This window comes from Marmota monax, unplaced genomic scaffold (genome assembly GCF_021218885.2).
Source record: "Marmota monax isolate L192 unplaced genomic scaffold, Marmota_monax_Labrador192_F-V1.1 WCK01_AAM20220418_F8-fsc00717, whole genome shotgun sequence".
NCBI lineage: Eukaryota > Metazoa > Chordata > Mammalia > Rodentia > Sciuridae > Marmota > Marmota monax.
The window spans coordinates 146,773-154,919 of NW_026692249.1; the positions used below are offsets into that span (position 1 = coordinate 146,773).

General features: G+C 41.1%; 1 pseudogene; it reads right to left on the reverse strand.

Moving 5' to 3' along the window:
• Positions 1–5,871: 5,871 nt before the first annotated feature.
• On the reverse strand, positions 5,872–7,729 carry LOC124086120 (diphosphoinositol polyphosphate phosphohydrolase 2-like; annotated as a pseudogene).
• Positions 7,730–8,147: the final 418 nt, after the last annotated feature.

Below are 8,147 nucleotides of genomic sequence, written 5' to 3' on the forward strand. Positions count from 1 at the left end.
CTACATTACATTGACTACAACTCTATTTGCTAACTGACTAGAACTATAGATTCTCCTTCAGCATTTGATGAAGTCAGTAGCCATTGCACAACAAATAAAAGCACATGACCCCTCACCTAGGATCTGAGGTCAGTCTCTAACCAAATCAGCAACAAGGAAGTGAATTCTGCCAACAACATGACAATGTGGAAGAAGCAGCTTCCCTGGCCTAGCCTCCAGGTGGGAACACAGCCTGACCCACACCATGATGCAGAAGCCCCACTGAAGTTGAGAGCGGACTCCTGACCTGCAAAAACCATGAGAGCATAAATATATGTTCTGTTTTAGGTCCCTTTTTGGTCACTAAGTTTCTGATGATTTGTTATGAAGCAGTAGAAAACTAAATACCAAGATTTAAATGCACTAAACAGGGGGAGATATTGGAAAAGAAACAAGGGACAGGCCCTCAAAAAACTATTTAACAATAACAAAAGTTTACTATTCATGCTATTGAAGTCCTAAAGAAAAAAAAAAGCTTGGGGGTTGGGAAAAAAAGGTGTTTTAAGAAATAATGGCCATCCAGAATAGTCAAAGCAATCCTTAGCAATAAGAGTGAAGCAGGGTGCTGTAGGTTCCTAGTATAGTTTACCAGACCTTAAACTATACTAGGAACCTACAGTAACAAAAATGGCATGGTATTGGCACTAATATGAAGACATGTAGACCAATGGTAGAGAATAGAAGACACAGAGACAACCAACATCAATACAGTTCTCTCACACCAGACAAAGTTGCCAAAAACATGCATTGGAGAAAAGAGAGCCTCTTCTGGTGCTGGGAGAACTGGAAGTCCATATGCAACAAAATGAAAATAAACTCCTATCTCTCACCATCTGCAAAACTCAGCTCAAAGAGGATCAAGGACCTAGGAATTGGAGCAGAGACCCTGCGTCCAATAGAGGGAAAAGTAGGCCCAAAGCTTCATCATGTTGTATTAGGCCTCAACTTCCTTAACAAAGCGCAAGAAATAAAATCAAGAATTAATAAATGGGATGGACTCAAACTAAAACGCTTCTCAGAAAAAGAAACAATCAGTGAGGTGAAGAGCGAGCCTACATTTTGGGAGCAAACTTTTGCCACATGTGTCAGGGTTTTTAGCCCCTGTCTCTTCCTGACGGCGGGAGAAGCAGGGAAAGCACGCCCCAACCAGGATGAGCCAAGAGAGGTAAAGGTCGACTGGCTGCCCACACCCAGCCCTTCCTCGCTGGAGGACAATCAGACATGCCAGGGAGAGGAGTAGAAGCAGGATCTTGTTTATTGAGGAAGTACACACAACTTATATACTGCACAGGAGCCAATCAGGATAAAGGTCAGAGGGGTGGAGCGAGTTCACGTGTCCACCCATCCCATGGTCCGTAAGGGAAGGCAATAGCTGTCCACAAGGGCGGAAGAGTCCTGGACCTATCCTGGAGGTGGTCCGCCTTTTCCGTCACCACCCACAGCACCGCTTCCTGGCTGATCACCAGGAGCCATCCCAGCCACGTGTGTGGCCCCAAGACCAGGAAGCAGGCAGCCATGCCCTACACACATGCACATCAGAGGGAGCACTAATCTCCAGGATATATAAAGAACTCAAAAAACTTAACACCAAAAAAACAAACAACCCAATCAATAAGTGGTCTAAGGAGCTGAACAGACGTTTCTCAGAAGAAGATATACATTTGATCATCAAATATATGAAAAAAATGTTCAACATCTTTAGTAATTAGAGAAATGCAAATCAAAACTATTCTAAGATTTTATTTCATAACCAGTCAGATGGTAGTTATCAAGAATAGAGACAACAATAAATGTTGGGGAGGATGTGGGGTAAAAGACACGCTCACACAATGCTGGTGGGACTGCAAAGTGGTACAACCAATCTGGGAAAGCAGTGTGGAGATTCCTTATAAAACTTGGAATGGAACCACCATTTGACCCAGTTATCCCACTCCTCAGTCTATACCCAAAGGACTTAATATCAGCATACTATAGTAATGCAGACACATCAATGCTTATAGCAGCTCAATTCATAATACTAAACTATGGAAGCAACCTAGATGCCCTTCAGTAGATGAATAGCTAAATAAACTGTGGTATATATACACAATAGAATATTACTCATCATTAAAAGAGAATAAAATCATGGCATTTTCAGATAAATGGATGGAGTTGGAAAATATCAAGCTAAGTGAAGTAAGCCAATCCAAAAAAACCCAAGGCCAAATCTTCTCTCTTATAAGTGGATGCTGATCCATAATGGGGGGGACATGGGAAAAATGGAGGAGCTTTGATGGGGAAAAGGGGAGGCAGGGATGGGGAGGGGGGTGTGGGGTCAGGAAAGATGGTGGAATGAGATGGACACCGTTACCTTAGGTATATGTAGGACTGCACATATGGTGTGACGCAACAGTGTATTCAACCAGAAAAATGAAAAGTTGTGCTGCAATTGTGTATAATGAATCAAAATGCATTCTGCTGTCACATATACCAAATTAAAATTAATTAATTATATAAAAAATAAAATGCATACGCATTATAAGAAAAAGAAAGAAGGAATGACAGAAAGCTTCCCAACTTCCCAACACTGGCAAAACTCATAAAATTTCAGATCAAAAGAAAATCTAATAGACCCCCCCCAAAAAAAAAATGTTCAAATACATCACAATCTACTGAAAACAAAAGGGAAAGAAAATAGAAAAAATATGCATCCATGATCCAAATGATGACATACGTCTCACTGAAAATCAGAGAGATTAGAAGTCACTGGACTGTTTCATAAATGCCAGAAGAAATGGACTGTCAACATAGAAATCAGTGAGCAGTTAAAATATCCTTCAGAAAGGAAGTCAAAATTATCATATTCTTAGGTGAAAGAAAACTCAAATTCTGTCATCAGCATACCTGTCTTAAAAGAAATGCTGACAAAAACATTTCAGATGGAAGTGAAGTGACATGCAAAGAAAAGTGAGAATTTCAGGAATGAAGAAAGAGCAAAAGAAATAGTAACTGTCTAGGTGAGGATTATAGACATGTTCTCTCCTGAAGTTCCTTAAAATAATGTGACAGTTGAGATTTTTAAAAAATAGCTGGCCTACCTCAAAAAATATTACTCATGTGATTAAAACTCTTTGAATAAAGCTCAAGACACACGAGTAAAACAAGATCACTCAGAATAGCAGAAGTCGTTACATAACACCCACTAATAACATCCAGGTTATTGTCTATTTCTTTATAGTTTAAAATTGAAGTCAGGCATGAACAAGCCTAACACCAGATCACTTTTTCTTGCACTAGAATATAAGCTATTAAATAAAAACTCCAGGATTCTCTTTAGAAATAGCTGGGCAGGATCTAAATATATGTATGTGCAACACCTGGGATATCTACAACATAAGCACCCAACAAGAGCAGAGTTCACATTCCTTTCAAATAGACATAGGACATTCACCAGGAGGGATCATCTCCTCAGTCACAGAACAAGCCCCAACAAACTGAAGAGAATGAAATCACACAGAGCACGCCCTGTGGTCTTCCCATCCTGCAGTGTTCCTGTTCATGAGCTACTTTCCTCCAGCCCTCCCTGTACCCAGCCCAGCCCCTACTTGTCTTCCTTTCTTGTACGTTTCCCTCAATTCTTTCTCTCCATCGCAGTCCTTTTCCATTCTTCTGTTTCCTCCTGCCCATTTGCTCATTGATCAAAAATATTATTCAGACAGATATATTGCGTGTTGGTGAGGACGTAGAGAAATGAGAACCCTCATACGATGCTGGGGGGGAACACGATGCAGTGCTGTGGGGGAAATCCAGGCGGTTCCTCCAGGAGTTGAGCACAGAGCGACCTGTGACCTAGCACTTCCACCTAGTCCGAAAGAACTGAAATGGAATGTCTATGTGAGAAGGTTCACAACAGCATTCTTCATGATAGCCCAGAAGTAGAAACAACCCAAATGTCCAAATGAGGAGGAGTCAAACAAAACTGAGTCATGCAAAGTGCTGATTTATGCTACAACATGCACAGGTTCCAAAACATTATGCTAAGGGAAAGATGCCAGTCACCAAAGGACCACATACTGCATAATTCCATTTACATGAAATGTCCAGAGTAAGAAAGTCAACGAGTGTCAGAGGAGGGAGGCTAAGAAACATGGTGATTCTTTTGGGAAGTTTCTCTAAAATCTATGGTGGTGATGGATGAACAACTCTGAATACACTGAAAGTGTACCCTTGAAAGGCGTGAACCATATGGTCTGTGAATTATAACTCAATAAAGTTGTTTAAAAAATATTTATGGAGCATCTCTCCTGTGTGAGCATTCTTCCAGACAATGAGACACAGCAGTGAACGAAATTAGCAAGTTGCTACGTTCCAGTGGGGCCTGGGTTGGGGGTAAACAATGAACAATATACATGAGCCACCACTACAGTGGCCCAAAATAGCAATGGTTTAAGCAAGAGAGAGGGTTACTCTCTCTCCAGGAAAGAAACACACTAATGGGCAACTGAGACCCAGCCTATTCTGTAGAGCCAACCTCCAGCATCTGTAGGGTTCTGATTCTAGGATCCCTTGAAGGTATCCAAATCCCAGGATGTTCAAGTGCCTTAAATAAAATGGTGTAGAATTTGCACATCACCTATGTAATCCTCTCATATACTTTATTTTTTTTTTGATTGTTTCCATTTTTATTTGATGTTTCCAAATATAAAAAAGTCAGGATTCTTACACCAATTATCTCAAATAAGACCATGCAGAGCAATTCAGTGTTTACAGCAGTTACTTCCCCCTCCAGTTTTTGCTGCTGTTCATACAATAGTGTGATAGACAGGAAATTGGATAGCATGTGCTTGCATGGAAAAAATGTCATCTTTACTAAACAACATGCAGGGCAGATTCTACTTTGTCTACAAATCAAATTTACAGTGACTGCTTTTTCATGAGGAACAAGGAACCGAAAAATTAAGTGCCCAATTTTATTCAACTACCCCACAAATAAGCACAATTAACAGCCTCAACACCTTGCAAACTTTGGAGGGTTGAGATGGTAGACATTTTACTGGTTATCTTTAGTAGTGGATTCCACTATTTAACCTGGAAATGTTGGCTTTTCAAGTAAATTTCCTTGGGGCTTTCCTCTAATTTTGCTAGATCAGGTTCCACAAGAACAGTGAAGAAATTTTAAAAGTGAAACTGTAAGGTACTCTGTAGTATTATACACATTTTTGCTAGTTGCATAGGTGAATGCCAGATGTTTTGCTAAATGGCACTGAAGAAAATCCTGACGGCACTACTTAGACCAAAATGTTTCTGACCAAAGAAAATTATACAACAATATTTATAGGCTAACTTTTAAGAGATGGTTGACATTAATACTGTACATTTTTTACATGTCAAATACATAGTCCAAGAGTTTATAAAATAAGTTCATGCGTTATTACCTCTAAGAATATCATGTACAAGATAAACCCCCCAAGTACTCTTGACAGCATTTCAGGTGGAAGCAGTCTTATACACAAAAACAATCCAGTTTGTCTGCTGTGTTAAGTGTATAATTTAAACAAATTTCAGAGATTACTGAGAAAAAAAATCTTAAGTCCATTGGTGATTGATACAAATCTGTGGGATTTAAAATGTTTCCTTTTTTAAAAACACTCAGAATACATAACCTCTGCACAAAGAAAAATATAAAAATTCTGATGATCACATTTGATTATACTACATAATTTAGGATAAAATGTCTCTGGTTAAGTTTTTCTACTTTACTCCTTCCGTTGACAGCATTAATTTGTGAACTATGTTTATATTTAGTTCAGCTGCCTTTAACGGCACAAGATCTCATTTTCAAAACGGCACCAATTTTCCTGAAATATAAGAGCTCTATTTTTAGCAGCAATTATATTTTTAAAGGTTAGCAGTTATATAGAGAGCAAATATTTTAACTATACCTTTTCTACTTTATACTCACCAGTTACAATATTTACAAAAGTGTTTTTTTTTTCCTCTCCCCTTATTTCTGACCTTGTTGGGGGAAGTGCAGGAGTTTCAATCCAGGTACTTATTTGTTTTAGGTGGGATGCCTGATTTTTAAAGTGAGTATAAAGGGTAAGATGAAATAATTTTTAGTTCAGGTGTGTTTAGTGCCCCAAAAGTTATGACAAATAGTAATTACTGACAACCTAAAAAAGATGAGACATTTGAAGGTGCCTTAACAATCTTAAGCCCACAGCAGCTGAACAGCAAGGTGGCCTTTGTATTTCACTGTGGTGCAGCCATCACTGACTTGGCCCTGAAGGTGAGATTCTAATCCTGTGGTTTTTGGTAAATCTAAATTAAAACTGAAAATGTTTTAAGGGCAATTTACATTGAGGGAAATATGGTTCCAAGATATTCTATGTAAGAGATCAATGACAAAGGGAATTGGCAACTGAGCATGCTAAATAAATTCCGTGAATACTGTCTTCATGATAAGATGTATTTACTACATCATGCATTTTGCTAACAGTATTTCCGTAAAAATCACCAACTCACTATAGAGTAATATTTTGTGTTAAATTACTATTGAATTTTAGGGAAAATAGCCATTTCAGGTTGACAGCAACATAATAATACTAATTATGCAAATTTAGAGAAGAGTTGACAAATTTCCCAAATATCAAATTGAAGTCCTTTGCCCGAACAGTTAAGGACCATACAGAGACAGTCCAAATGTGCAACTTATGATTTTAAATTCTGATCCTATGAAACAAGTTCTGGAATGGATGGATTTTTTTAATACTACGAATATTTTCCATTAATTCCCACCACAGAAAGATTTGTTGACTATATTAATGCTGCAAATGAGAAAACAATTTAGGGGGAACATACCCACAAGTAATTTGATCTGATAAAAGACTGATGCCAAATGGACAGATCAAAACAAAAAAACCCTAAAAAATGCTGTGGAAAAAAATGACAAAAATAACATGAGGGGGCACAGTTAAGGCATGTAAAAAAAAATTCCACATGGCTTTGGCTTATTAAAAATATTTTACACCTTTTTTTTTTAAAGAAGATTTGAAAGCATCTGAAAAACATGCAAATTGTTTGAAATCCCTGCATGGCAAATTCAGACAGTTTGCGAGCATCATTGAGATGTTTGCCAAGGAAAGTGAAGAAGCCTCTCCCCAAGAGATCACACATGGTCGGGGAGGCTCTCCCCAAACTCTCTATCTTACACTAGATGGCAACCCCAAGGTCTGTGCGGCAGTCACAAACAAGGCATTATTGTCTGGAAGGGAAGGTACTGAGGAATTTCCATTGCTCGGGGAGCAACCCAGCTTTAGCTTTTGCAGATACGCTGCATGTACAGGTTCATGACACTGGAGAACTTTGATTGCATCTTCTACTTGGAACCACTCTCTCTTTCTTCCCGTAGTAACAGAATCTTCCCAGTCGTCTAATATTTCAGTGACTGTAAGGACGTAAACACAGGTTCTGAGCTTTCGGTCTTGGTTCTCAAACACACCCAGGAGTCTTCCTAGTTGTCCTCTGACTCCGGCCTCCTCATAAGCTGCCCTCACGGCAGCACCGCGGGGCTCCTCCTCAGGCTCCATTCCTCCTCCTGGGACAGTCCACGGGTCTGGGTAGCGACTGCTACTCAGCAGCAGCACCTCGTCCTCCTGCTCGGGAAGCCCTCGCCGTCGTAGGTCCGCGTCTGGCTGCCCTTGACCTGCATCGCAGAGGGGGCTCTTGCCGCCGAGGGGCCCGGCCGCCGGGGAGTAGGGGCGAGGGCGAGTCGGTGGCTCGGCGCCGGCAGAAAGGCGGCGGCGCGGGGAGCGGCAGCGAGGCCGGTTAGTCCCGGGGCCGACGGCCGCTCCGACGCGGTGCAGGACGCGAGCGCGGGGCACTGGGGCCCGGGTGCCGGGACGCAAGCGCCGCCTTTCTCCGTGGAGCCCGCCGCCTCTCGCCTGCGCTGCTCCTGTCGCCGCCGCCGGGGAGGCTGGAGGCTCGAGGCTCGAGGCCCGCGGAGACAGTTGCGAGGACTCGCGCTACGGCCTCGTATACCTTAAACAATCTGTAGGTCACTCATGACATCCACTATGGTGCAGATGCTGCGTAACCAGGTGTTATACTGCACCGCTTAGGGACAATGC